Below are 6713 nucleotides of genomic sequence, written 5' to 3'. Positions count from 1 at the left end.
GTCATTGTTTTAGGGGCCACTACAATGGATGTCACGCAGGGCACCATGCTGTGGTGTACTGGGTTCAAAGCTATTGTCCTCACAAAGCTTTGTGTTTATTTCGTTAGTTTAGAAACTTTCTCCATCAGAAGTAGCTCCCGAGCAGTCACTCAATAAAAGCTTGACAAACACCAAGTGAATGAAGGGCCAAGTGTGTTCTGTGTGGAGGGTGGGAATGGGAGATTACCAAGCAACCTTGGTTGCGAAGATGTTCCATGACCCTTGGCTCACACGAATATCCTACCAAGGGAGGGTAAGAGGCCTCCCTCTCTTTCTGCCCTCACTTTATGAATCTATACATCAACAAGGGTGATTTTGTTTCTAAGGTAACAAAAGCATTTCTCCCTGGATTCATGTGCCTTTGTCCTGTAATGAGACAGACAGTTCAAGTTGTTTGGGTAGCACTTTGCAAGACCTAGCTCTTCATTCTTAAAATATGTTTTTACCTTTATATTGTTCCCAAGGTCTACCATGTTCATCTTGTTTTGAAGCGGACACAAGCTGTTTCCAATTAGGAAGAACACAACCTTGTCCCCTCCCGTCTTCTGATTGGGTCTCATGTCCACCTAAATCGTTACACTCATGGCCCTAGGCTGCAAGTCAGAATCAAGTTAAAGAGTGCCTGAAAAATCTGCTTAGACAGAAAAATCAATGGGAGAGTGGGAAAAAAGCGAGACTGATTTCAAACTACAAATTACCTAACTTCGGGAGAGAGCACACATGGCTTCCTCCTTTAAAGACTTGGAAGGTGGAAATTTGCAGCGTTAATTCAATAGTTAGGAGAAATGACAATACTGGTTATGTGGGAAATTTCTCCCCGTGTAATGGCCGGGAGGATGCACTCCGACAAGTTCAGCAATCATTCGGCATGCCATCTTTGTCTTCTTTCTCTCAGTCTCCTCCTTTACTTCCTCCTTTCCCTTCCCCCTCTCCTGCTGCTATCCCTCCATTGTGGGCTCCAGGGGTCAAACTCAGGTCATCAGGCTTTCACAACAAGCACTTTTACCCACAGAGCCATCCCAAAAGCCCAAATATCTTTCCTCTTGTCATTAACAAAACATACAATAGAGATTCATGCACAACAGCCCTCCACTGTTATGGAGCTCAGCAAAAACTGGTACTACTACTTAATTTTGTGTTATCTAGTCATTTTATTAATGTTACTACCACAGGTGTGCTGAATAATCAACCTGTCACAGATATAAACAATGTCAAATGAATGTGCAATCCCTGGTCAAGGTGAAGAAAGCGTATGGAGCATTCAAGGATCAATGGTGGGTCATATGAGTTGACTAAAGAAAGTCTGTGATTTTGATCAGGAAGGGGGATTCAGGTAGGCAGGATGTTGTAGGTGCAGCAAGCAATGTTTGGGATCTGTCTTATGCATGTGAGAAACAGAATGACAGAGGTCAAGGCAACCATGGCAACTCTTATAAAAGAAAGCATTTAATTGGGGCTGGCTTACAGTTTCAGAGGTTAGTTCAACATCATCATGGTGGGAAGCATGGCAGCATGCAGGTAGACACGGTGCTGGAGAGGTAGTTGACAGTTCCACAGTCTGATCTGCATGCAGCAGGAAGAGAGACGGACTGGCTTGAGCATTTGAAACCTCAAAGCCTGTCTCCAATGACACACTTTCTCCAACAAGGCCATACCTATTCCAATAAGGGCACACCTGGTAATAGTGCCATTTCCTGGTGACCAAGCATTCAAATCAGTGAATCTATGGGGGGGGGGCATTCTTATTCAAATCAACACAGTAGATAAGGGGAAGTGATGTAAATATTTGGTGAGGAAGGAAGTTCTAGCCATCATCTTAGTGTGTGTGCCTCTCCCTTTTCTGTGTTTAGCATTGTTTCTACCCATCCTTTGTTCTCATTGCTCCTTCCTTTTCCTGTGCCTCTTGCAGGCTGCCTAACATCACAGGGATGCTCATTAACAAAACTGTGGTTAAGAAACAGACAGAATCAGCTAAGAGGTTTTCTGTCCCCCTCACTCCCAATAAATTTCTCCACCGACACAGTTAGCCAGATTAAGCCAAATTGAAAAAGTTTAACAACAGGTATATTGAACAAAGCAACTCCTGGTTGGGTTCTCTGGTCCAGGAGATCAAGGCCAGAGAAGTCCTGCGCTGAGCCAGGGCAGGAAAGTTGTGTTTCCCTCCCCACCCCAAGACAGAGTTTCTCTGTGTAGCCCTGGCTGTTCTAGAACTCACTCTGTAGACCAGGCTGGCCTCGAACTCACAGAGATCTGCCTGCATCTGCCTCCACCACTTGGCAGAAAAGTCTTATAGACTGTAGGCGAGGAGTGATGATGTTTCTGACACAAACTGGGTTTGTGTCCAAGTATGGTCAATAGGTGAGTGCTTAGGTGGCTGGCCACTTCAGGGGAGGAAGCTGCAGTAGCTGCCAATGATGCAGAACTGGCATCCTTTTAGTGCCTTTCCGAGTTCAGAGACTCTCTGAGTGGGCAGGGAGAGAGAGAGAATGAGAGAGAGAGAGAGAGAGAGAGACCCTGTTGCCCCCTGTACTTCCATTGTTTGGTTGGTAAGGGGTCCCAGGGGCTCCTGTAATAATGAATGAGTAGCCACCGTGTCCACCAGAAACTTTACAGGTTGGTCCCCTATGGTGAAGGTTACCATATGCTACTGGGGGCCTAGTTTGAAGGAGCCTCAACTTTGCTAATCCTCCATAACTAGGTTGGCTTGGGTTGGGGGGGCACCTATTTCTGGCGTGGCCATTTGTTTTTCCAATGGCCCATTTCTTTGCAGTAGGTGCACTGGTCCTTCTGTAAAGGTCTCCTCTTTTTATCATGGTGTGCATGGGCAGAGTTGAGAGTGCCTGGGGATGGTAGTGCAGCCATGCCTCATCTTCTTTATCAGATTTTCTTTGCTGTCTCTGCCGTCAAACACTTTCTGGGCTATCTCTAATAGTTCTGACCTGTTCTTTTGTGCAAACCCATCCATCTTTTGTATCTTTCTATGCTATGTCAGGGGCCAACTGAGTCACAAAGGCCCGGTTAATCACCTTGAGATTTGCCAGGTCCTCTAGGTCTATAGGACTGTATAACTGATAGGTGTCCAGGAGGCGCTCCAGGAAAGCTGAAGGTGATCCATCTGGGCCCTGTTTCACACCTGTTACCTTAAATAGGTTAGTCAGCTTCCAGGCTGCCTGTTTCATCCCTTCTAGCAGAACTTGGTGGTATTCATTGAGTGATGTCCTACCTCTCTCTGTGTTGCAGTCTCGTTGGGGTCTCTTTCTTGGCAGAGCATGGTCAATTGCCTCTGCCCTCTGGTCACAGCCATTGAAGCTATTCTGGGGAGTGCTTCAGTTGCCTTCATGAGAATCTGTTCCCTTTCTTCGGTAGTGAAGAGGGTATGGAGAATCTGCTGACAGTCGTCCCATGTGGGGAGATGATTGAAAAAGACAGAATCAATTAGAGAAATTAGAGAATCAGGGCTGGTACTGAAAGGGGGGCTCTGGTTCTTCCAGCTGTAGAGATCTGTGATGGAGAAAGGGACATACAGGTAACAACTGTCAGGAAACAGCCGTAGGGAAACGAGGACTGAAGGAGGTGACACCCCGAACGAGAATTGGAGAAGTCCGGAGGGCTGTATGGGACTCCCTGAAGGGTGTGGGGAGGGGAAAAGACAGGGGGAGGTAGGAAAGAGCTGAAGGTGATTCATCTGGGCCCTGTTTCCTCCACCTACCTCCCCCTCCTCCTGGGGGGAGGTAGGTGGCGGTAGGGAAGAACTAGATGGTGGGGTAGGGGTAGATGCAGATGGGAGGGGGCAGATGAGGCCTTGATTGTGGGGACTGGGGTGGCAAAGGTGGAGGCTGAGCTGAGGAGAGGAGAAGAGGATAAAGATGCTTACACGAAGGGAGAAGGGGTTCTCCCTCCTGTGAGTCCTGCAGAATGGTCTTCAGAGGGCGCTTGTTGGTATCTGCTACAGGCCCTTGATAGTTCTGTTTGCTGACAACCAGGCCTTGGCCACCTTGCCCGTTGCAGATCATACAGACCTTCACCCAGAGGGATGGGTTAGAAGTTGCTACTGCCCAAGACAGGATGTATCCAATCTGATCTGGGTAGCCAGGCTTACCGATGGTGACATTACCCACTGCCCAGACTATCTGAGAATCAAAAGTACCCTCGGAGGGTCAGTCAACCCCCAATGCAGACCATTCAGTTTCACAGAATGTTTGGAGGTGATGCTTGGTGATAGGATAATCATAATCCTCCTTAGCTATAGGGGGGTAAAGTTTATCAAAATTCTTTAGAACACAGGCTAGAGGGCTGTTAGGCTTGCTAATATTATTAACCACACTGTCCATCAGTTCAGGCACCCCAAGTCCAAAATCAACCAATTCACACAGAAAGTATAAAGGATAGAGGACAGAAGCCCAAGACAAAACGAACAGACATAAAACCAGACCAAGAACCTCAGGTGGGCGATGCAACGTCTCGCTTTTTGCCCTGGATGGGAGAATATTGGGGTCCCACTGAACCCCCTCCACATCCCAGGTAGGGATCCCACAAAACTAAACCAGACTATGACTTACCAGGAGGCCTCCGTAGATGCTTTTCTCAGTATGAAAGTTCACCCCAATATTTCCTGAACTGAAGGCAGCCCTGGAGCCTTGGAATGTCTCAAGGCGCGTGCCTCCTGAGGCAATTCCCCAGTCCCCTGGAGTTTTGGAGCAAACTAGAATTTGGGTGGGTGATCTGAATCTCTCTGGGACCTCAGGGCCATTATTAATCCCAATGGAGAGAATAAGACCACTACCACAATTTGAGCCAAATTTGAAGCGAGCTTGATTTTTATTGGGGTGCACCCAAGAACTGTCCAGCGACTGCCTCCTAAGTCTGGTTAAAGAGAGCAGCCCGGAGTCTACTCCTTGGATCCCTTTTAAGGAGTGAAATCACAAGCAGTTTTTACAGAAGGGAGACAATGAGGCAACAAGGAAATAAAAAAAAAAAAAACCTTAAAAAGAATCATATGGTCACCTACCATGTGATCAGTGAGGGTCAGGGCGGGTTGGGGAAGGTCAGGTTCCAGGAAACAGAGAGCAACTCAACTCTCACAGTAAATAGAAACTTATTTTTCAAAATGTAGCGTAATGGCTCCCGCCTTTAAAATGGAGTCAGGCAGTTCCTCACCATGAGGCCAGGAGGTGGTTCAGGCTGAGAGGGTCGGGGTCGTGGTTTCAGGGACAGGAGCTCAGGAGCTTGCAGAGGGGGCAGCAGGCCAGTTCCCTCTCCAGTGGGAGGGGCAGGGGCTCGGGCTCAGGTAAGGGCATGGCTAGGGCCAGCGGAGGCTATGGCCAATGACTGCTGCTTCACCAGCTTCCTGCAGCCGCTACTGCCTCTTTCTTCTCCTTCAGTCCTAACTCAAGGCCTCGACCTAGCTCTCCAGGAGCCGCTGGCTCTTCCAGGGGAGGTCTCAGAACGGCCATAGAACCCAGGGGTGGTCCAGGGTCTGAGCCATTGGTGGCAGCATCATGCGTGGTCCAGGAAGCCCAGGCAGAGGGGGTCCAACCGGGGCCTGGGGTGGGGGCCTCAGGGCCATAGTTCGGGGGCTACCTGCTGCAGAAGAGAATCTGCTCTCTCTTGTAGCGCGTGGGGGACGAAGGCTGGGCGCTGGATAGGGGCCCTCTGAAGGGCCACAGCTGCGCACCTCAGGAACATGGCTTCTCGAGCCTCAGGACTATCTAGGTGACTGTGACCAGCAGGGCCAAAGCCAACTGGACCCAGAAAAGGAGTGCGTCCCACCATGGGCAGAACTACTGTGACTGCCACTGCTGCCTGGGCCTCCAGGGTCTGTTGGACCTGCTGGTACATGTTGGTGGCGGTAAAATGGACAGATCACGGGGGCTGCTGGGACCTGTGTGGCCTCTACCAGGGGTATAGCAGGTACAGCAGTAGGGATTCCGGCCACTCCTCACTCCCAGTACTCCCTGCTTAAACAGGGGCATCTCCACCTCCATTTCTTTCAAACATTTCTTGCTGGTCTTGCTGACACCAGGCTTCAGGACCACAGGCACTCCTGCCACGGAGTCCCAGAGCCACCCCGCCCCAGCCATCACTGATGCTGTCCGCCTTTGCCGCTGCGAGTTCTCGAGCCCCTGGCTCCTCCCTAAACTTCATCTTGACCTCTCTTACTCATGAAGACAGTATTTCTAAGTGTCTTTTTACAAAGGTATAAAATGGAGAGCAAAGCCTGGTGAGTAATTTGGTTTCAGGCCTGGGCACATATAACTAAATAAATGCTGTCTGAATAAACTCTTAGATTGTACCTTAATGTGGTCCACACTGACCTCGCAATGGCCGTTTGGGACCACATGTGTCCTAGTTTACTTTCTGTGGCTGTGATAAAATACTGACCAAAAGCAGACTGGGGAAGAAAGGGGTTTGTGGGGCCCACAGGTCGCACACAGTCCATCACTGAAAGATGCTGCAGCAGGCGCGAAGGGCGGGGACCTGAAGGCCAGAACTGAAGCAGAGGCTGTGGAGGGGTGCCGCTTACTGGCTCCGTTTACATGGCTTGCTCAGCCTGCTTCCTTCTATCACCCAGGGCCACTTACCTAGGTGTGGCACCCTCCTCAGTTATCATCAGTCCTTAGTCAAGAAATGCCCTACAGCCTTCACAGGCCAAGACAATTGAAGGCAATCACTCA

At 49.4% G+C, this 6713-nt stretch overlaps 1 pseudogene; it reads right to left on the bottom strand.

Moving 5' to 3' along the window:
- Window positions 1–3017: 3017 nt before the first annotated feature.
- LOC131916838 (RNA-binding protein 42-like) lies at window positions 3018–6119 on the bottom strand (annotated as a pseudogene).
- Window positions 6120–6713: the final 594 nt, after the last annotated feature.

Source organism: Peromyscus eremicus, chromosome 1 (assembly GCF_949786415.1).
Source record: "Peromyscus eremicus chromosome 1, PerEre_H2_v1, whole genome shotgun sequence".
Taxonomy (NCBI): Eukaryota; Metazoa; Chordata; class Mammalia; order Rodentia; family Cricetidae; genus Peromyscus; species Peromyscus eremicus.
This window is presented reverse-complemented; position numbering and strand designations above follow the sequence as displayed.